Genomic DNA, 22,903 nt, shown 5'->3' with positions numbered 1-22,903 from the left:
AGAAGTACTAAGCCAGAAATAATCAGACCTCCCCGGTCTCTAGCTGCTCTGCTACTTTATTACCTCTACCCCCAACCCAAACACCCCGTTCTTCTCAGGTGCCAACAGGAACTCTGTGCTTAGCATTCCAAGCCTCCAGCATTTGGCCCACCTAATGTATCTCACCCCATTCCTGCCCACAGATTCTGCACTCTAGCAAGGCTCTCTCTGCTTGACCCTGTCTGTACACACCACACTCATTCTTGCCTCCGGCTGACCCCCTGCTTGGACCGTCAGAACCTGCTCTCCCAGTTCCTATTTAAACAGCACCCACTCTTCAAGGCTGGGCTCTTGGCTTCTCAATAAATAGTCAATTTCTTTAACCCACAATAATCTCTAGTTAACCTAAATTTGAACTATATATATATATTTACGTTTATGCTAAATATGTAATTGGCTATATTCTACTTTTGTTCTAGACATCTCTAAATGTATTTTTGCAAGGCTTGCCTCCTAACTTGTGAAGCCAAAGGTAATAACTTTTATTTCTTTTATATCCCACTTATATCAGTATGAAACTTGTAAAACACATATGCAATACCTGCTGGCTGGCTGACAGTTCCTGGGTGGGAAGTTAAGCCAGGCAGAATTCAAAGCCAGCTGCTTCTCTCTGGAGCTATAGGTTTAAGGACCGTGATTGGGACTTAATTTACATGTTCCACTGGGACAGGAAACAGAGCATAAATACTGATAATGCAAGACAGCTAAAGGAACAATAACAAAACAAAACAAAACAAAAAACCTAAATAAAAGAAAAAAGACTGATTGATTCCTAAGGCAGGCAAGCACCACCATATTGCAAGTCTCCCCAGCACCTTGTACATTATCTAACAAATAGTAAATAATACAAATAAATAAATCTATTTGTGAATAATGACATTTAATGCAAGTGAAAAAAAATTTTGAGGTAATAGGTATGACTAAAAGCTTAGATTTTAATTTTAAAAGCCCCAAGGTGATCCTTGTAATATTTTTTTAATGCTAATAAATTTATTTTTAAACAATGCTTCAAATCCTCCATAAGGAGATATCTTAATTTTTCTGAAAACTAAATGAGCCATTCTGCAAGAAGAAAAAAGGTCAGGCATTACTTCTTACTTAGGGAGGAAGAAAGGCCAGCAGGAGAATGAATTGAAAAATTAAATACTGTGTCCCTTGCCACACAATGAAGAAAACATGCAAATCAGACCAGCATCTAATTTACTTGTAGCATGTGACCACAAAAAAAAATTTGCAGGATTCCAAGGCAGAGAAGTTCCCCTGGCAGGTCAAGGCAATGCTAAGTCCTTCCGGTATAGGACACCTTTTTTTTTTTTTTTTTTAAGATTTATTTATTTATTTTAGGGAGCGCATGAGTGGGAGCCACAGAGGGAGAGGGAGAGAGAATCCAAAGCAGACTCTGCCAAGCTAAGCGCAAAACCCAACGTGGGGCTCGATCCCATGACCCCAAGATCACGACCTGAGCCAAAACCAAGTCAGACGCCTAACCGACTGCACCACCCAGGCGCTCTGGACACATGATTCTTCATTTGAAAAGAGTTCTTTTTCCAAAAAGGGGACTCAGGAAAAATGAACAAAATTATTTTAAATAAGCTCTGAGAGTGTATGTTCTTAAAAGTAAACAACACATATAGAAAAGTATTTTGGGTTCAGTGGAAGACAGGGTTAGGGTGCCCAACCTCCTCCTTGAAGAGATTTACCCTCTTCTCTCTAGAAACCTTTAGTGACACGAAAATGTCACCCCAGTTACTTCAGGCCACACAGCCACAATAAACATAGCTGCCTAAAGAATCCATTTGTTGACAAACAAGTAAGATGTCCCGTAAGTACTATATAAATGTCCATAGTGCATGCACACCTCTCACTGTGGGCTGTGGGCCAGCATGTTTCCACTTCTATTATAGTTCTTTTCAGACTGTATGTGATTCCTATTCACATCCATTTCCTCAAATCTCTGTCAGCACAGTGACACGCCTTACTCATCTTTGTGCTCCCAGTGCCTAATACTGTGCCCTGCAAGAGACACTAGAAACAGTACTGCAGAATGAATGGCCCAATGTGTCACTCATCCTCCCTTAAGAGCTGACCACCCAGAGAAAAGGAGCCTTGGATGAGAGCAGCCTTCACATAGAAGCTAAGCCTGAAATTACAGATCATTACTATAAAAATCATTCGCTCACCTATTAATCACCTTGTCTGTCATTTCAGAAAAACGACTGAGTTTTCTTTTCATGATTAGTGTAGGTACATAAAAATATGATTCTTCCAAAATCGTTTTTTTCCCCAAATTAAACACATCACTCCTGGGCACCCATAAAAACTACAGGAGAAGAAAAGAGAGGGGTGCCTGGGTGGCTCAGTCGTTAAGCGTCTGCCTTTGGCTCAGGTCATGATCCCAGGGTCCTGGGATCGAGCCCCATATTGGGCTCCCTGCTTCGCGGGAGGCCTGCTTCTCCCTCTCCCACTCCCCCTGCTTGTGTTTCCTCTCTCGCTGTGTCTCTCTCTGTCAAATAAATAAATATTTAAAAAAAAAAAAAAAAGAAGAAGAAGAAAAGGGAGCATTCTGCATATGAGAAGAAAAAGACATTAATTTCAAACCTACAATTCTCTAAAACTCAAGCAAAACAGAAAATATGAAGGAAAAAAAGTTCTGTCAGAAACCACTTAAGGACAAATAAAGTACATCGTCATGATAAACTTAGAATAATTCTCTCCCAGAATTTATCATCAACAGAACAGGTGAAGCTTCACAGAAAAAAGATAAACTAGAAGAGAGCCTTGTTCACTTAATGAAGCCCAAGTTACACCTTTTTATAACCCATTAAGCTTATATAATTGAACCAAGTGTATAACTTCTTCCATGCATCTAAAAACAAAAGTCAATTCAATAATTCACAGCAGAAAACAGGTAGTCACAAGCATGACAAATTTACCTCATCTCTGAAACATACTTTTAACTATGCACTTGGCTAATTTCACAGTCATCCATTATTCTTATGGACCCTCTTAAAACATCCACTGACAGAGAATTTCAAATACTGCCCTCTAATTCAGTGTGATACAAACAACAGGTCTTGTGTCCAAAATTGTATCAAATAGCCACAGTACCTTTTCCCTAACACCATGAGCAGGAGGCTAAAACCCCCCACAAATCATCTCTGTAAGTGGGTCCTGCAGTGACTGTGACACAGTGCCATGGGTGCACATACAGTTACTCCTAGACAACCACCTCCTAAAAGAAGAGATGACTGTCACTGCATCTAAAGTTAAAACCAAACCTCAGAAATGCAGCCGTGCCAACTCAGTATCACTGGAGTTTTCTAAACAAGTGTCACAGATGAGCTCAAAATAGGTCAAACTCCTCCCTCCTTGGTGCTTTAGCAGCTTTCAAATCTCTAACACTCCCCCCAGAGGTGAGATTCTTTTTAGTGGTGTCTTACACGTAGTATTTTCTCTCAATTTTAAGGTCTAAAGAAGCTGGGGGGGGAATGGGGCTGGGAGTACATCAGAGAACCAGGAGTCTATTTTTATATTGGGAGCTTAAAGTGAATCATTTTGGAGCAATGCAGACAAAGCTGAGGCCCACCTTGATGACAGCTGTATCAAAGGCCTAAATTTCCGAGGATAACAAATCACTAGAGTAAGCATATCAACAGCATGTGGTACCCTGCAAGCATTTTGCAACCTTAACATTACCATCCCCTACAGTCCTTTCATAGTCTCAAAAAGATGCCTTGGATTTCAAAGCCAGCCCCACATCAGCAAGGTTTGCAAATGGCAACCCAGAAAACTGCATGAACACGGGCAAGGCCCAAGCAAAATGGATTTGGGGGATGCAAGGAATTTGCCATCACCTGTATTCCTCTAAGGGAATGACAGAAATATGGTCACATCATTAAAAAGAGAAATGACCCCAAATATACAAACCAAATGAAAAAACAAATTATATGAGGACCTCAGGAAAGAGGCAACTACCCAGACCACTCTTCCCCTGATTCAGGACAGTCTCTCCCCTTCCACCCACCCCCAAAAGAGACCAATATTAAGACCAATATTAACTGCTTTAATTACAAATTAATCTCTGACTCCTAAGCAAAAAAAAGCTTCAGAGCTTCTTTCCTGAACAATTAGACTGGAATAGCAACTTGACAGAAAAAATGGCCTCTTATATCATGCCAAGGGCTACAAGCTAACTCTAGCTTTTTCTGTATCTTTATATTAAAAGTTCCTGGGTCTGGGGCGCCAGCCTGGCTCAGTCAGAAAAGCATGTGACTCTTGATCTCAGGGTTGTGAGTTCAAGCTCCACACCAGGGGTAGAGATTACTTAGATAAATAAATAAATATTTGAAAAAATAATAAACATGGGTGCCTGCATGGCACAGTTGGTTGGGTGTCCAACTCTTGGTTTTGGCTAGGGTAATGGGATTAGATCCTGCAGCAGGCTCCAGGCTCGGGGCAGAGTCTACTTAAGCTTCTCTCTCCCTCTCCCTCTGCCCCTCCCACTCCTGCTCTCTCTCTCTAAAATAAATTGATAAATAAACCTTTTAAAAATAAACACATAGGGGCACCTGGGTGGCTCAGTCAGTTAAGCGTCTGCCTTCGGCTCAGGTCATGATCCCAGGGTCCTAGGATTGAGCCCCACGTCAGGCTCTCTGCTCAGCAGGGAGCCTGTTTCTCCCTCTCCCTCTGTCTGCTGCTCCCCCTGTTTGTGCTCTCTGTCAAATAAATGAATAAAATCTTTGAAAAAATAAATAAATAAAATAAAAATAAATACATAAATAAACAAAAATATAAGTTCCTGGGCCTGTGATCGAGGTGGCAGGAAAAACTGGTACCTGCTCCCATTCCTAACTCAAATAACCTATTGATGCTATCCCCATTGTTTTACCACAAAAAAAAGTATATTTACAGACTTCTGGGATTTAAAAAATTGCTGAGTTTGTTAAAAAAGGTAATGCATTATCACACTCATAAAATGTCTTTCTGATGTCTCATCATAAAATGAAAACAAAAGTATTTATTTTAGGACAAAACACAAACAAGAGTTCTCTACTGCAGCTGAAGACTTACTGGGCAGTTATTAGTACCTGCATAAAAATATCTGGAACAAATATATCTGCATTTAATGTTGTTATAAGAAAAACATCAAGATGACAGTGGACTTCTCTAGGTAACATTACAGAGAATAAATATTGCTAGACAAAGTCAAGATTGTGGGCTACAATAGCCCTGAGTTCCTGGGAGAGAAAAGGAAAACTAAAGTACTTCACATTTATAGGGTACGTTTATATTCTCTAAGTATTTCCATATCTATTTTTTCCTTTCAGTGTACGTACTACAGTCGCCATTTGACAGCTAGGGAGGCAGGGCACTTCATCATATGTTGAGCCCACAGCACAGGCAGAATCGTGGTGCAGGTCTTCTCATACTAAATAGAAGACATACGTCCAGCTTATTTATAATGCTCATAGGCTATCATGGTTCAGGACTTTTTGGTGAAGCAAGAAAAATCATGAATGACACAGCACATACACAGTGTGTTTAAAAGGCCCAGTTACTCGCTCCTATCAAATCAACATCCTATCTCTGAGCAAAACATTATTTCTGGAGTTATATACACTGTTTCCCACAGGTCACCCAGTTCTCAATATCTCACATTGATTCAAATGCACATACTACCCAAGAATTTCATTTTTTTTAATTTTTTTTTTAGTGGAAATGGAAACGCCCACAAACTAAGCTAAATGCTATGTTCGAGCCACTCAATGTTCACACATTAGTCTCATCCTAAGTAATCATGCCACTGACCCAAGTGCCAGTCAGCATCAATCTCCATATGAAGAGCTAAAGAAAAAGAAAATCTAATTAAAAGCCCAAGAAAAAATCCACTTTAATCAAGGCTGCAACCCAAAGGCCAAGGGAGTTTACAGTAGGGAAAAACTGTAAAACATGAAAAAATTAGTAACAAGAAAAGAGATGTTAAGGGGGAAAAAGAGGAGACATTTTAATTTAAAGGACTAAAACCAAACTAATCAAAAATAACTTTCCAAACAGAGGAAGCATAAAAAGATGAAGAAATAATGGAAAATGGGGAGAGTTAAAATGCAGAGAATCACAATTTTAAGTATATTTTACTAAGAAGAAGAACAGGAAAATAAATGTTTATAGTATGACTTTATAAAATCAAAAGAAAAGAATGATAGATTTAATTCTGTCAAAATCAATAAAAAACCATCTACCATGAGCCTATGTTGACATCTTTTCCCAAGTGGAACAACCATACAGATGAGGGTCCCAGACTTGGCCAATAACAAGGGCCACTATTCTATAGGAGTCCTTGGACTATTAGATGGGAGCCAAACTAGAAGACAGAAAAGGTTTACTCTAAAAACTCAGTCTAACAAACTACCAGTATGCTTTTCTCCACACTAAAATGTCTGTGTGGATTGTGACCAGGAACACGCACAGGCCAGATCATCGTTTTTTGTTTTTCAGATCATTACTGTTCTTAATGTAAAACAATGTCATCATCATATCAAAAACACACATACATACACTCGTTAGATGTTAAGAAATCTCTGAAATAAAAAATTATCATAGTAACTTCAAAGAAGTTGAATCGCCTACCTAAAAAAAAAAACTGACTTACTAATTTTAAGCACTTACCGTATTTTAAAAATCTTTTTACCTCAGAAGCTTTTTTCATGTCAGACTTTTCAGGAAAAGTCGAAAATCTGTATCACCTCTAACAGTTGGAAATCAGTTTCAACTACGACTTATTTAAAAGAAATCACTCCCCATCCAGTACCACAGCACTGAGATTCCAAAGCAGTTGTCATGCATAATTCCATGTCAGAACCCAACTAGCACGACTGCACTCCCAAAAAGAGAGGCCTACAGACTAGAAAAATAACAGCATAAGTTGCATTTCCCATTTCATATTTTGAGCCTAATATGCTGATGAGTCCGGAAAGAAAGAGAAGACCTCAAGTTCAGTTTGACAGTTATTCACTACAAACAATAAAGCAATGGCTGGCACTCAATTTTAAAATAAATGACTAAAACCCACAGGGTATATACTTTAAAAGGGTAAACTTTAAGGTATGTGAGTTATATCTCAATAAAGCTTTTTCTTCTTTTTTTTTTTTTTGAGAAGAGGGGGAGGGAGAGGGAGAGAAAAGCTTAAGCAGGCTCCACACCCAGCATGGAGCCAACAGCGAGGCTCAACCTCACAACCCTGAGGATCATGACCTGAGCAGAAATCAAGAGCCGGACACTGAACCAACTAAGCCACCCAGGCACCCTAAGCTGTTATTTTTTTTAAATAAATAAATGTTACTTAGAAAGAAGTACTCCAGGGGCGCCTGGGTGGCTCAGTCGTTAGGCGTCTGCCTTTGGCTCAGGTCATGATCCCAGGGTCCTGGGATCGAGCCCCGCATCGGGCTCCCTGCTCGGCGGGGAGCCTGCTTCTCCCTCTCCCACTCCCCCTGCTTGTTTTCCCTCTCTCGCTGTCTGTCAAATAAATAAAATCTTTAAAAAAAAAAAGAAAAGAAAGAAAGAAGTACCCCATGTAATATAAACCACCTGACTCTATTACTGAGAGTCCACAAAAATGTGTATTTTAGGGCACCTAGCGGGCTCACTTGGAAGAGCATGGGACTCTTGATCTCGGGGTCGTGAGTTCGAGCCCCACGCTGGATGTAGAGATTCATTAAATAAATAAATATAAACTTTTTTTAAAATGTGTATTCTAAATTTTGATATATAAAAAGATCATCAACTTCACTTACAATCGAAAAAATGCAAATTAAAATGATACTGTACACTCTTCACCTATCAGGTTAGCAAAGATTAAGAACTCTCAGAATAGCCAGGATTGGTGAGAAAATAAAGAAACTGAACCCTAAAACACTCTTTGTGCACACTGGCATATCTGGGAGGGCAATTTATTAACAGCTTTCAAAATTAAAAATGTACAGGGGCACCTGGGTGGCTCAGTCGGTTAAGTGGTTAAGCAGCTGCCTTTGGAATCACCTGAGATCAAGCCCCTTGTCGGGCTCCCTGCTCAGTGGAGAATCTGCTTCTCCCTCTGCCCCTCCCCACCCCCACCCCCCACCCCCACCGCTTTTGCACGCGCAGGCACGTGATCTCTCTCTCAAATAAATAAAATCTTTTTAAAAAATTAAAAATAGGGGCGCCTGGGTGGCTCAGTCGTTAAGCGTCTGCCTTCGGCTCAGGTCATGATCCCAGGGTCCTGGGATCGAGCTCCACATGGGGCTCCCTGCTCTGCGGGAAGCCTGCTTCTCTCTCTCCCATTCCCCCGCTTGTGTTCCTGTTCTCGCTATCTCTGTCAAATGAATAAATGAAATCTTTAAAAAAAAAACATTTAAAATATACATACCTATGGATTCGGCAATTCCAATTCTACGAATTTACACTACAGATATACCTATACGGCTGTACAGGTACAAGGATCAAAAAAAAAATCAGAACCAATTTAAGTGTCCATCAATGGGAAACTGAAGTATACATCCACACAATATCCCACTATGCAACTGCTAAAAAAAAAAAAAAAAAAGACCTGAGGTATAATTACACGTATTGACTTGAAAAGTATATGCTTGAAATATTAAATAAAGAAGCAAAATTCACAATAGTATGTATAGTGTGTACACATGTGTTTATGTAGATATAGAAAATGTCTGGAAGAATATTGGGGGAATAAGCACTACTCTTTTTGAACTGTAGGAATGTGATTACAATAAGCATATATTAATTTTATAATTACAATTTGTATGTAATTTGAATGAATCAGGCTCTCAAATAAAGTCTCCCCCTGGTGTTAAATCTCCCCATGCTATGACCCCAACTTGTCTTCCCAGTGCTTCACAGTTCCAGCCAAACCAGTCTGTTCTTCCTTTGAGAAAGCCCAAAGGACTCCTCTCCAAAATACTCTTAACAACTTGGTCTGAACAGCTACCAGCAACAGCTTCAAATATAAATTACTTCAGTTGAAAGAACTACATATGCCTGCATCTACTGCAGAACATTTGAAAAGAATTTAAAAAAAAAAAGGAAATCAAAACACATTTAATAATCCTCATCATAGAAGCAGCAAAAGTTCTCCCCATTTCCCATCTTTCCAGCCTCGGTGCCTTTGCTCCATGCAATTTCCTGCCTGAAATCCTCTTAGCTACTTACCACATGTCCAAATCCTGCCAATCCTTCAAAACATAGGTTAAACACCTCCTCCTACACCAAATCTTCCCTACTGCCCCCAGCCAGAGCTAATTCTCTTCCTTAAACCATAGGACCATCCCCTCTTGAAACACATTCCTCTATCAAGTACTCAACGGTGTACAGGTCTTATTCCTATTGGTGAGAAAACTCATCAAGGGCACATTAAGTGTCTAGGTCACTGTGTATGCCTCATTTCATACATAAATTAAACTGATACTTCACTAAAGCATTAAGAAAATGGCAAGAGTCTAAAAATAAAAAGCACAGGTTTTTCCTATTTTCTTTTAAAGATTTTATTTATTTATTTGACAGAGAGAGAGAGAGAGCACAAGTAGGCAGAGAGGCAGGCAGAGGGAGAGGGAGAAGTAGGCTCTCCGCTGAGCAAGGAGGGGCTCGATCCCAGGACCCTGGGATCATGACCCGAGCTGAAGGCAGCCGCTTAACCAACTGAGCCACCCAGGCGCCCCTTCCTATTTATTTTAATTAGGTAATTGTTATGTACCACAAACAGTAAGAGTATGAAAGGTAAGGATTCCTCTCTAGCCCCTTCCCCAGTGCCCTAGTATGCCTCCTTAAAAGGCAATCACTAGGGGGCGCCTGGGTGGCTCAGTGGCTTGAGCTTCAGACTCTTGGTTTCCACTGGGGTCATGACCTCAGGGTCGTCCTCTGCCACTCTCTCCCTCCCTTCCCTCCCTCCCTCCCTCTCTGAAATAAATAAATAAATAATTTTTTTAAAAAAAGGCAATCGCTAGCATCAATTTCTTACACAGGGTTTCAAATAGTCCTTAGACACAACTTTATAATACATTCCTAACTTTGGGTCTAAGGTACCAAAAATATTTGTAAACAGCATTTAAAAAGTAAACTTATTTATGGGGGCATCTGGGTGGCTCAGTCGGTTAAGTGTCTGCCTTCGGCTTCAGGTCATGATCCCAGGGTCCTGGGATCGAGCCCCATGTCAGGCTCCCTGCTTGGCGGGGAGCCTGCTTCTCCCTCTCTCTCTGCTACTCCTCCTGCTTGTGCTCTCTATCAAATAAATAAATAATTTTTTTAAAAGAAACTTATTTATGACAATTACACAACTGCATACAGTGTACTTGCATTCTGGGGCAAATAAAATATGACAACCAACAGATGAAAAGATAAACCGTGTCCTCCTACTTGCAAAACTAAAGTCACCCTGAGCTCTGGGAAGAAAAGTTGCTGTTCACGATCAGAAAAAGTACAGACTCTTTTCAAGCGTACCTATCAACCAAGTTATTCAAGGTTTTTCATAGTGTAAAGCCTGCTTAAGGATTCTGTAAAGACTCTTAAATTCTCACTATGCTATGAAAAAGGTGCTAAGTCATTACAAATAAAATATTTAAGAAGAATGTAGATGTTTTGTAAAGCTAGATATCTTAAGGAATATTAGTAAAGTATTAATAAAAGCATTTCTCAGTATAATAGCAACAAAATGCACATTTTTTCTAATTTATAAATGGTAGGAATTAAATGTTTCTAAGAGGTCTTTAATCATATTTAGTGTATAAAAACTTAGGAAATTTCAGTCATTATTCCTACAATAAAGAATCACATAAAAAAAATACATGGCAGATTATGCTACAAAGATCAGAATGTTCAAATAAGAAGGAAGTCAGTTGTCTTATTAGAAAATTTACCTAGCAGGCACCTGGGTGGCTCAGTCGGTTAAGCAACTGCCCTCAGTTCGGGTCGTGATCCCAGGGTCCTGGGATCAAGTCCCACATCAGGCTCCCCATTCATGTGCACGCTCTCTCTCTCTCAAAAATAAATAAATAAAATCTTAAAAAAAAAAAAAGAAAACTTACCTAGCAATAAAAATCTGAAGCCATCATTAGCTCAAAAAAAGTTTAAAAGGAGGGAAAACAGAATGGGAAGTCATCAGAGAAGGAGAAAAAAGATGAGAGACCCTTAACTATAGGAAACAAACTGAGGGTTGCTAGAGGGGAGTGGGTGGGAGGATGGGGTAACTGGGTGATGGGCATTAGGAGGGCACGTGATGTGATGAGCACTGGGTGTTATACGAAACTGAGAAATTATTGAACACTACATCTGAAACTAATGATATACTGTAAGTTGGCTAATTGAATTTAAATTTAAAAAAAGTTTAGTTAAAATTCTATACTGAATACTGAACCCACTGTAATACAGTATTCCTTCTTCTTTTTTTTTTTTTTTTAAGATTTTATTTTGTTTTGACAGAGAGAGACACAGCGAGAGAAGGAACACAAGCAGGGGGAGTGGGAGAGGGAGAAGCAGGCTTCCCACGGAGCAGGGAGCCCGATGCGGGGCTCAATCCAGGACCCTGGGATCATGACTTGAGCCGAAGGCAGATGCTTAACAACTGAGCCACCCAGGCGCCCCTTTTTTTTTTTTTTTAAAGATTTTATGTTTAAGTAATCTCTATACCCAACGTGGGGCTCAAACTCACAACCCCGAGATCAAGAGTCACATGCTCTACTGACCAAGCCAGCCAGGTACCCCAGCAGATGGTATCATAAAAAATACTGAAAGGCAATTACCCAATGTGTTAATACCACATTATCCATTGGGATTTTGGTCAGAGGGCCAGCAGTCCTGCAACAGGGAGTCTTCCCTTCTTCCAAACCAACAGAATCTCCGATTTCTTCTGACTAGGCACATAGCCATCTCCAGGAAAGACTACATTTTCAGCTTCCCTTGCAGCTATCTGTGGCCTAGTGATTTGGTTATAATTAAAGGGACAGAGCACAAGTGATGTGTGTAACTTCTGAAAAGTATCCTCACAGGTTGGGGATGTACGCAGCTTTTGCCCCTTCCTCCTCCCCCTGGTGAGAATGCAGAACTGACCAGAAGAACTAGAGATGCTCTTTGACTAAAAGGAGAAGGCTGGGACTCCTAATGAGCATGAAGGTACTATACTAGCTCAGGGTTGTCCATGCTTTACATGAAAGAAAGGAAACTTCTACCTTGTTCAAGCCATTGTTATTTTGGGTTTCTGCCACTCACTGCTATACCTAATCCTACTTAAAACAAGACAAACCTAAGAAAGAGTACTATATGTATTTATTAAGTACTACTTCATTAAACAATTTCTAATACATATTTTAAACTTCCTAGAATTAAAAACTTTGATGATTCAAAAAACTAAGAAGCACTGAAATGTCTTTCTATATGTCAGATATAAAAATGTTATTATCAAGAATTTGCCCAAAAATCAGCTTCCTGAATATCCTTTGGGGTCAGGAGATTAATCCAAATCTCCTGTATCATCAACCTCAATAAACTATACAATAATATTATCCAATCATTCACTTGACAAGTGAATACCTGCTACATTCTTCACATGCTAGATGCAAAGGACACAGAGGTGACCAAAGCAGTGCCCTCCTGGAGTTGACAGCAATGTACCTGAGGTTGCAGAATCTGAGGGCAACACTCCAGATGCCTCTCTTCTAGCCTCCAAGTTAATTATATCCCTTCTGCTACCATGTTCTTGTTTCAGATTGAGTATAATATGATTAGGCTTCAATTCTGCTCTACTAACATAATCATATATAATCATATTCCTCAAAGATTATACTCCCTTTACCAAAATTAAAATGAGCATATTACCAAAATGCCATAGCAGCTATCATTAATGGTGGGCCACTTTTCCAAATGACAAATCTTATTTTCACATAACATTTCTCCTTAATTTCATCTCAAAGAGTAACCTTATCCTTAAATTTAAAAAAAACTTTGCAGTTCCCCCTAGCTCCCAGGGAATGTCCTTAAAAAAAGGTCAGAATGTAGGGCTGCTAGACAGATGGCCAACCATGTTTAGATATTCCTCGCAGGCCATTAAACCAAGTTCACTAAAGAGCAGAAGCTGGACCAACAAGATGCCTTGCACTCTCTCCTATCCCCTACCTTCTTGAACCTCCTCTCTAAGAGGAAGGAATACTAATTTAAGTGGGTCAGAGTCCAAAACACTGACTGGACCTGTTCATAAATTTGAAGATCAAATGCAGATTAAACATGACACATATAATGAGGGTTAGCTATCTTGCACTTGCTCATTTCTCTCTCTTTGGGTCTTCTGTAAAGTAGCCAGCCTAAGAGTAGTAAGATAGTGGGATTTTGGAGGAAGGGAGATCCCTTGCCTAGGCCTCAAGTTTAAGCAACATGCTACAACCCAGGATACTAGACAGCTCTACATGGGTATTTTGGCCAAAAGCCCAATTAATAATAAAATAATACTTTGAATTTCCCACTTGCCATGTTCTACTTATATAAATCTCCTTCAGGAACATCACAAGGAAGAGAAACAACTAAGCTATGACCTTCTGATCATTCATTAACACCCCAAATCTCACCATTACTCTACGGTCTGTATCATTCACTTGGTATTTAATCATGTACAACACAATGAAAGTTTTAGTTAGTAACTTAGAACCTATTTAAACCCTGTAGAGTTGACCCACTGCTCCTACGTATCTCCTGGTTATTGAGTATTGCAGATAACAAAGAAAGCAAACATAATAGAAAGCTAGATCTCTAGATGACAATCATAACAGTAAATAATTTTTAAAAGCTAGTACTTAGTGAATACTTAGTATTTACCAGAAACATTTTAAGCATCTTGTATGTATTAATTACTTTGGTCCTCAGAACAAACTTGTAAGATGAGTACTATTATTATCCCCCATTTTACAGATAAGTAAACTGAGACCAGAGAGGCAAGTAACTCACCTAAAGTCACAGAGTTATTAAGCAGCAGACTGGGGATTGAGTCTACAACTCTTAACTACTTTGTTAAAAAGTATGATGGTTAAGAGTGGACAAATACCACTGGTATATTTTGAGGCTCAGTACCCAAAAGCCATCCAAGGAGACAGAGGGCAACATGGATCAGGATCTCAGGAAAGGGATTAGGGCTGTATTTATAAACTTGCAAACTAGAACGCTAGGTAGAACAAGGTCACACTAAAAAATGGTGCTGAGGGAGAAGTTAATAAACAGAATCAAGAAAAACAGCAATATTTAAATATTAAGTAGTTAAAATAGTTAAAAGTTGACATTTTAGGCCAAACTGGTAATGCAGCAGGGTTGTATTTTTGTATGTTATATACACAAAACATACACTATACTACAAATCAAAATATATTCATAGTTATACCTACTCAATGGGAACTAGAACATAATTTAACTATAATGACTATAGGTTTATGGTAGCATCTGTTTTTGTTTTTATTGAACTGTTGGTCATAACTAAATTTCTCATGCTAAATCTTTAAACAATAACACTACCTATAGCACTGCTCCTGTGACAGAAAATAATCTGCTTTAAGATCTATCTTCAGGAATGCTTTCCAGGGTATAAAGCTATGAAAAGAAAGATGGCCTAAATACATGACTACCTTTCAATGATTTTAAGATGCCCGATGTTTACATTTGTACAGCATGGGAACTGAGACAGATCTTACACAGTTTGTTAGCATTTTTTTCATTCTTAGCAGTACATAAAATAATGGTGTATCTTACTACTAACTGCATCTTAGATACAATGAAATGTGTCTTTTAGAATACATTTAATTCCACATATAAGCATATATACTGCTGTAGTTAAAGGAAAACTTTCTGACTTCAACGGGTTTACAATCTAATGGAAAGAACATGATTTAACATTAAGATATAGGGACATCTGGGTGGCTCAGTCAGTTGAGCCTTTGGCTCAGGTCATGATCCCAGGGTTCTGGGATCGAGTCCCGCATCTGGCTCCCTGCTCAGTGGGGAGCCTGCTTCTCCCTCTGCCTGCCGCTCCCCATGCTTGTGCGCGTGTGCTCTCTGACAAAATCTTTAAAAAAAAAAAACCATTAAGATATAAATGAAAGTAATAAACATTAACACAAGATATGAGTGTCTTTTCACCATCTTTTCAACGCTGCCAGAATGGTGCACATGAATGTACTGGCTGATGCTCTCAAGAGCATCACCAATGCTGAAAAGAGAGGCAAATGCCAAGTTCTTATTAGGCCATGCTCCGAAGTCATTGTCCCGTTTCTAACTGTGATGATGAAGCATGGTTACATCGGTGAATTTGAAATCACTGATGTTCACAGAGCTGGGAAAATTATTGTGAACTTCACAGGCAGGTTAAACACGTGTGGAGTGGTCAGCCCCAGATCTGATGTGCAACTCAAAGGTCTAGAAAGACGGCATGATAACCTACTCCCATCCCACCAGTTTTGTTTCATTGTACTCACAACCTCAGCTGGCATCATGGACCATGAAGAAGCAAGACAAAAATACACAGGAGCAAAAATCCTGGGATTCTTTTGCTCAGGATATAATACACATGTGCAAATAAAATGCCTCAATGGACCCCCCCCCAAAAAAAAAGAAAAGAAAAAGAAATGATAAAATAAGTAGGAAGGTAAAAGAACTGAAGAGAAAAGGTACTTAATTAGTAGAAAATCAGAGTGGCCAAACCAAAAAAAGGCAGGTATCCTAAGCATAGTTTTAATTGAAAGATATTAAATCTGGGGTGCCTGGGTGGCTCAAATGGCAAAGCGTCTGACTCCTGATTTCAGCTCATGATCTCAGGATCCTGGGATCTAGCCCCGCATTGGGCTCTGCGCTCACCAGGGAGTCGGCTTAGGGATTTCTCTCCCTCTCCCTCTGCCCCTCCCCCAACCTCTCTCAAATAAGTAAAGAAATCTTAAAAAAAAGAGAGAGAGATTAAATCTGATATAAGAACAACAGGAAGAAGATAGAGAATAAATGATACCTGAACAAAGGCAGAAGGAGAAGATGAATAACACAAGGTTATGGTCATGCCAGTCTCCTCTAAGAACCAGCAACTACTCTCTAGTTAAACTAAAACATCGCTTGAGGATAACTAAACAAAGGGGAAAACATTTTTTAAGTCTTCTATATTTTTCTCCTTTGAACCCCTGTAGTGGTTTTATTTGGGGGGGGGGTTACGATTTTATTTATTTATTTGAGAGAGAGAGAAAGAGAGAGAACAAGCAGGGGAGAGGCAGAGGGAGAGGGAGAAGCCCGACCCAGGGCTCGATCCCAGGACTCTGAGATCATGACCTGAGCTGAAGGCAGCCGCTTAACCGACTGAGCCACCCAGGTAGCCCCCTAGTGGTTTTAAAATAAATCTACAAACTTTTTGATACTCCTCCTTCAAGAGGTGGAGCTTAATTTCCTTCCCTTTGCACATGGACTGGACTTAGTGACTTGATTTTAACGAATAAAATATGATAGAGGTGATGGTGTGTAACTTCTGAGAATAGGTCAGAAAAGGCATTGAGGGGGTGCCTGCGTGGCTCAGTCAGTTGAGCGTCTGACTCTTGATCTCGGCTCAGGTCATGATCTCAGTATTGTGGAATCAAGCCCTGCCATCGCATCAGGCTCCGTGCTCAGCAGGGAGTCAACTTGATATTCTCTCTCTCTCTCCCTCTCCCTCTGCCCCATCTTGTGCACATGCTTGCTTACTCGCCCCCCCCCAGCAAAATAAAAAAATAAATTGTTTTGTTTTGTTTTAACTTAAAAAAAGAAAGAAAAGGCATTGAGGATTCCTCCTTGCTTCCTCTTTCTTTGATCACTCCTTCTGGAGGAAGCCAAATGCCATGTCATGAGGTCATTCAGGTAACCACACAGAGAGCAACTGAAGCTTCCTGCAGAGGTCTTCTGCCCACAGCCAACTGAGTGAGCCATGTGGAAGCAGAGCTTCCAGCCCCAGTCAAGCCTTCAGATGACTGCGTCCAGCTGACATTTTGACTGCAACCTCAAGAGATCTGAAGCCAGAACCACTCAAGCCTAGCCGCTCCCAAATGAATGACCACAGAAACTGTAAGGTAATAAATATTTACTGTGTTGTCACCAAGTCTTGAGGTAACTTTTTATGCAGCAATACATCACTAATATAACCCCATGGCACTTTGTGTCTCTTAAACACTTATGTTTACCTTCTAACAATTATTTGTATATAGATGGCCAGTATAGATAGTAACTTCTAGAAGGCTGTTCTCTTCATCTTTACATGCCTGCAAGGCTTACCTCAATGAACTACAGTCAAGTACTTGAGGGTTTTTTTTAAATATTTGTTGATTCTTGCCAATGCTTATACACTGCAGATGTCCAAAAATGAAGTGATTACATTCTGAATAAGAGCATAGCTAGTGGTTAGTGGGGTAAAAAAAGAAATATTGATTTTACTGTGATCTGATTTAAAGATGGAATGAGGGATTATAGATATAACAATCAAAAACAAAAACAAAAAATAACTAGAGAATGGGGCCCCTGGCTAGATCATTCAGTAGGACATGTGACTCTTGATCTTGGGGTCGAGTTGGACTCGACATTGGGTGGAGAGATTACTTAAAACACACACACACACACACACACACACACACACACACCTCTAGAATGACACATGTATAAGGTGGAAAAGGCAGTCATTTTGTACCGTTGGAAGTACTGGAGTGCAAAACTTGCTTGAAGAAAAACAGTACAGAGCAGCAAAGTGCTGTGACAGTAACACCAGAACTTACTTCATTATTCAGAAGAAAAGTACAAGCCACTTGACTAAGAAGGATTAATTTTACATGTGTTTCTCAAACTGTTCTATAGAATATTAGTTCCCATAAGAAGGCCAAACCTATTCTTTGGGGAAGGAAAAAAACAAAATAAACAACAAACCAAACAAACGGACAAATGAAAAAACCCCTCTGTGAACTATAGGGTATTTCTGAGCCTTTAAGGTGTTAATGCGCGTTATAAATTTTACTTGAGGGTAGGGGGAAGGAATAACTGGGTGATGAGCATTAAGGAGGGCAGCTGATGTAATGAGCACTGGGTGTTATATGCAAATGATGAATCACTAAATTCTACCCCTGAAACTAATAATACAGTATCTGCTAACTAACGTGAATTTAAATAAAGAATAAAAAATAGGGACACCTGGGTGGCTCAGTCTGTTAAGCATCTGCCTTCAGCTCAAGTCATGATGCCAGGGTCCTGGGATCGAGTCCTACGTCGGGCTCCTTGCTCAGTGGGGAGCCTGCTTCTCCCTCTGCCGCTCCCCCTGCTTGTACGCACGCTCTCTCTCTCTCTCTCTCTCTGACAAATAATATCTTTTAAAAAAAGAATAAAAAATAATAATAAAAATAAATTTACTTGACCTCAAAACACTTAAAATATTCGCAGCACTAATGTGTGCCATGAATACAGTTTGGGAAACAAGGACTTGGTAGGCAGGAAGGCAGACCACATAGGTGGGTAGATTCCCAGGAAAAATACAAGACAGATGTAATAATATGATCTCACCTAAAAAAGAAATCTTAACTGACTACCATTTATGACGATGTAGTTTCTTAAAGCAAAATACACTGTTGGATAAGCTATCAAAAGCAACAACAGCCATACCAGATGTCAGGAAAAATAAAGATGGGAAAAACATGATAGGATATAACAGTAGAAAAAAATCTCCCGTAGGCGATGGCTCAGAATGCCTCCCATTCCCGTAGCTCCTACTGTGTACCTCAATGAGATCTGGCTTGAAAAGGTGAGCACCCTGCCATCTGGGAGGCTGGTAGATAGCTTAAGAAGTGGTCCGGCTCCAAACCCTTAACCAACAGTCCTATCAGATCTTCTCTCTTGGGAAACGTTAATTAAATATATAATGAGTCCTTAGTAGAGGAAGTGGAAGCAGAAGCAGAGGCATAAAGACACAAAGAAACCAGAGATAAAACAGCTGAGTGAATAGTAGAGGATTAGGTGGACCAGCCCTGTCTGTTTAGTCTTGTGCAGAATACCTGCCTTCAGTAAAAAATATTTAAGTTAGTATAATACTATCCAACCTGAACAACTTTACGTGGTGACCCAACCAGAGAGAGCAGGATCACAAACTGATGATACCCCTTCATTCACTTCAGTGACCCACACATAAAGAAAGAAGAGGGGAGGGAAAGAGGAATGAAGGGCGGGGAACAGTGGCACTGATTTAAAAAGGAGCATCTAGTTTAAATTCACCTGAATAATGTCTTCATATAACAAACATCTTTTTAAACCAGCGGTCAGCCTTTGCTTCTCATTAGGAATCAAGCAAAACTGGGGTGCCTGGGTGGCTCAGTCAGTTAAGCATCTGCCTTCGGCTCGGGTCATGATCCCGGGGTCGTGGGATCGAGCCCCGCATCGGGCTCCCTGCTCAGCGGGGAGCCTGCTTCTCCCTCTCCCTTTGCCTGCCGCTCTGCCTGCTTGTGCTCTCTATCTCTGTCAAATAAATAAATAAAATTTTTATTTAAAAAAAAAAGGAATTAAGCAAAATTGTTGTAACGTGGATACATCTCCCCAGTGCAACCAGGTTCTGTCCAGGGAGGGAAAGGTTTCCAGAGCGTTCCCAGGCAGCTGCTCTGAATGCATACATGCAGACACATGCCCACATTCTCACCTGCTCATACCCCCCCAAATTTATTTACCCCACATACATTAAGTGCCACCACCAGTCCACTCACCCTGCTCCCCACCCCCAGAAGGGGGTCAGGAATCAGACCTCTGGGAGCCTGGTGAACTGTATAGATGTCAATGAATGTGTATATGCATGCTCTGCTGAGTATGTGTGTGGCCATGTGTGCTAGAATAGGTTTTTGTAGGAGGGGCTCTCCCCTCCTGCTCTAAGATTCTGTCTGGAGATGCGGCATGGCCAGGCTTGCTCACAAGCTCTCTTTCAGGTTAGTCCAGGCCCACAATGTCAATACTGTCCCTTTCAGAGTGGTGTCCTTATGCTACACAGAGCCTGCACAACCATACACAGCCCTGGCACTAGGGTATGTCTCAACAAACCCTTCCTGCTGAGGAGGCAACAAGGTAATCTGAGAGTCACTAAAGCTGGGCAGGATCCTTATCCCAAACAGTATTCCAGCATCTATGAGGCCCGTCAGAACCTGGGGTTCTTGTTCTGTGAGGCCTGACTCTCTAGGTTTGCATTTCTGTTCCCCTTTTCTCCAGTATGTGAAATGACTTGAAGACTTTCTGTCCCTTGCAACCAAATAAGCCTAACCAAACCTTTACAAATCATACGTATAACTAGTTTTAAATTAGGGCATGGCCTATAACTTCAACTTCTGATGCAAAAGCCCAAGACAAATACGCTGTGAGGATTCCTCAAATACCAAGTGGCCTATGAATTAGAGGTCATATCATTTTGTAACATAACCATATAAGGAAATATTTCACAATTAAACATATTGCTTATGGTTGCTGATACACTGGCAAATTTTACCAAATGAAAACAATTTTACACTGACACAAACAGGTCACTTTACCAAAAAACCTCTTATATTAGCAGTCCTATCTGACCTAGTTACCTAATATACAGACACATGGCATATCTTACATTACCTGGCACACCAACAACTTAATCATACAAATCACAATTCGAACCAAAACCTCATTCTAGTAAATATATTTAGGATTTGAGCATGTTTGAGTTATTTGTGGTCAAATATTCATCAAAATGGCTTAAGCAGTCTTAACCATTTTCTAACAAATAAATGCTCATTTTTCCTCATTATTTTAAAAAACATCAGAACTGTTAGACAAGAAACCAAGCAAAAGCCAACAGGCTCACCAAAATCACACTTAAACAAGACAAGCAAAGCTACAAATTTGGAATAACTACGAAGATACAAATAATAATTAACAATCACTTAAACATGATTCAAGAGGAATTCCTAATTGTTGAAAAACTCTATGATCAGCTAGAGCACAGTGTTATCAGAGAGCGATTACGTAAAACAATAAGTGTACTGTTTCAGGGTGTGTGTGTGTGTGTAATGAAGTTCACAGCTATGTTACACTAATGACTCTAAACATCTGAATTTTCTGCTATCTTAACCTTTAAATCAACTGCAAAAGCAGCTGCCAAAAGCAGTTAGTTGGAAAGCACAGAATTCCCAGAAGAACTCCGTATATACAACTTACTTTACTACTTAAATATTTTTTTGATTACTGGGATTTGAACAAGATGTTAAAGATTCAAAACTAATTTTAAAAGTAATGGGTGCTTACTAAATCCATAATAATATTCAACATACACTGGTAGAAGGGCACAGGTCATATTCTTGTGTGTGTGTGTGTGTGTGTGTGTGTGCGCGTGCTGACAGCACCTGGCATATTTTTGTTCAATAGTACATATAATTGTTGCAGGACCTGACAGTGATTCTGTCCTACTTTTTAAAAACGTTTTGACTGACCACTAAGTCAAAGTTGAAAAAGTAACTGGTACATTTATTTCTTGATTTGGATTACCTTTTTGTTGTGAACCGGTTCTCAGTTACTCTAGTTACCTTGCAACAAAACACTGACAGAGAATATACTGCATTGAAATTACTAAACTCTACTCCTACTGAATAAATAATACATTTGAACTGTTCACATTTCATTGTAAAAGGTACACAACTTTAGGGGTTACACTCTAAGTTTTGAAAGCAAAGTGAATCAGAAATCACATTCCTTAGAGTAGCCAGTCTGAAACAGAAGATGTTTATTCTATGCTGAGCTCCCCTTGCCTCTGCAAACCTCTCCAACAGTTCACTCCATTAAAACAACAGAGATGGGGTAGTGTGTGTGATTAAAAAAAAAAAAACAAAAAACCTTCCAGGCATTTATCAAACAGATTATCTCTGAAACTACACTTTGGATTAGAAGTCTTTTGAGCAGGAATTTGGCCGTCGGTGTTAATCTGTGTACACATTCATCTCACATTTTCTCTTGCCTCTGTTGTTTGTTTTTTTAATCTAATCCATAGAATAAGTCGTCCTATCAGACTTAATTTCATCTGTTTATATGACAGTTGAAAGCAATACTTCTACATCTGCAAAATTACTGATTTTAGTGAGTTCCTCTCCCCCGCCCACCTCCCCCCACCCCCATGAAAACCCAGAAGAAAACCCCTTGGGTCCGGGGCTAGGATTTTCATTTCTATAAGGTAGGTCTACTTGACTTTTTACTAATGATACTGAAAACTTTTTAAAGACTGCTAGTGTACGTACAGTTTCCAACACCAAGAACACAAATAAATCCCTTTATTTTGTTTAGTATTTCAAGACAAACTATGTTTCTCATAAAAGAAGAGTATCAATTCAAGAGTCTCTGGAAGTCACTATGTGTAAATACTTCTGATAATAGAACAAATTAATGTCAAGACACAGCCAATAACGTAAAAAGCCTCAATGCATCCGTGCCAGTCAAAGGACATCTGCATTAGCAGCTCAGGGAAGTGGCATTTGCAGGAAGGCACTACAACTGCGTTCAAAAGAAAATCATTAGGCCTCAGCCGTTAATCCCCTCCCCCATCCTCTTCATCAGGATCCCGCAAAGCAATTAACCAGCAGAAGGTGCTATTCTGCAACCCACAGTATTCACACCAACCTCCATCCTTGGCCCAGAGCAGGATTTAACCCAGGTGGACTCTGTCAGCTTATTCCTTGTCCAGTATTCAAGGAAGCCTCTACACCAGCCCCCCAAAGAGAAAACCATATCTTTCTTTATAACCCCACTTACAAAACAAAAAATGACATCTCAATAGCCAGCATACCTGATTATCAACCAGCAGATCACGAAAATGTCA

At 39.9% G+C, this 22,903-nt stretch overlaps 1 protein-coding gene and 1 pseudogene across 5 annotated transcripts in view; one reads left to right on the top strand and one right to left on the bottom strand.

The window, feature by feature from the left end:
• Positions 1 to 22,903, bottom strand: part of RERE (arginine-glutamic acid dipeptide repeats) — a 415,927-nt gene that overhangs the window by 390,639 nt on the left and 2,385 nt on the right. The window lies entirely within an intron of this gene.
• On the top strand, positions 15,037 to 15,918 carry LOC118534547 (small ribosomal subunit protein uS8 pseudogene; annotated as a pseudogene).

Source organism: Halichoerus grypus, chromosome 5 (genome assembly GCF_964656455.1).
Source record: "Halichoerus grypus chromosome 5, mHalGry1.hap1.1, whole genome shotgun sequence".
In the NCBI taxonomy this organism is placed as follows: Eukaryota; Metazoa; Chordata; class Mammalia; order Carnivora; family Phocidae; genus Halichoerus; species Halichoerus grypus.
This window is presented reverse-complemented; position numbering and strand designations above follow the sequence as displayed.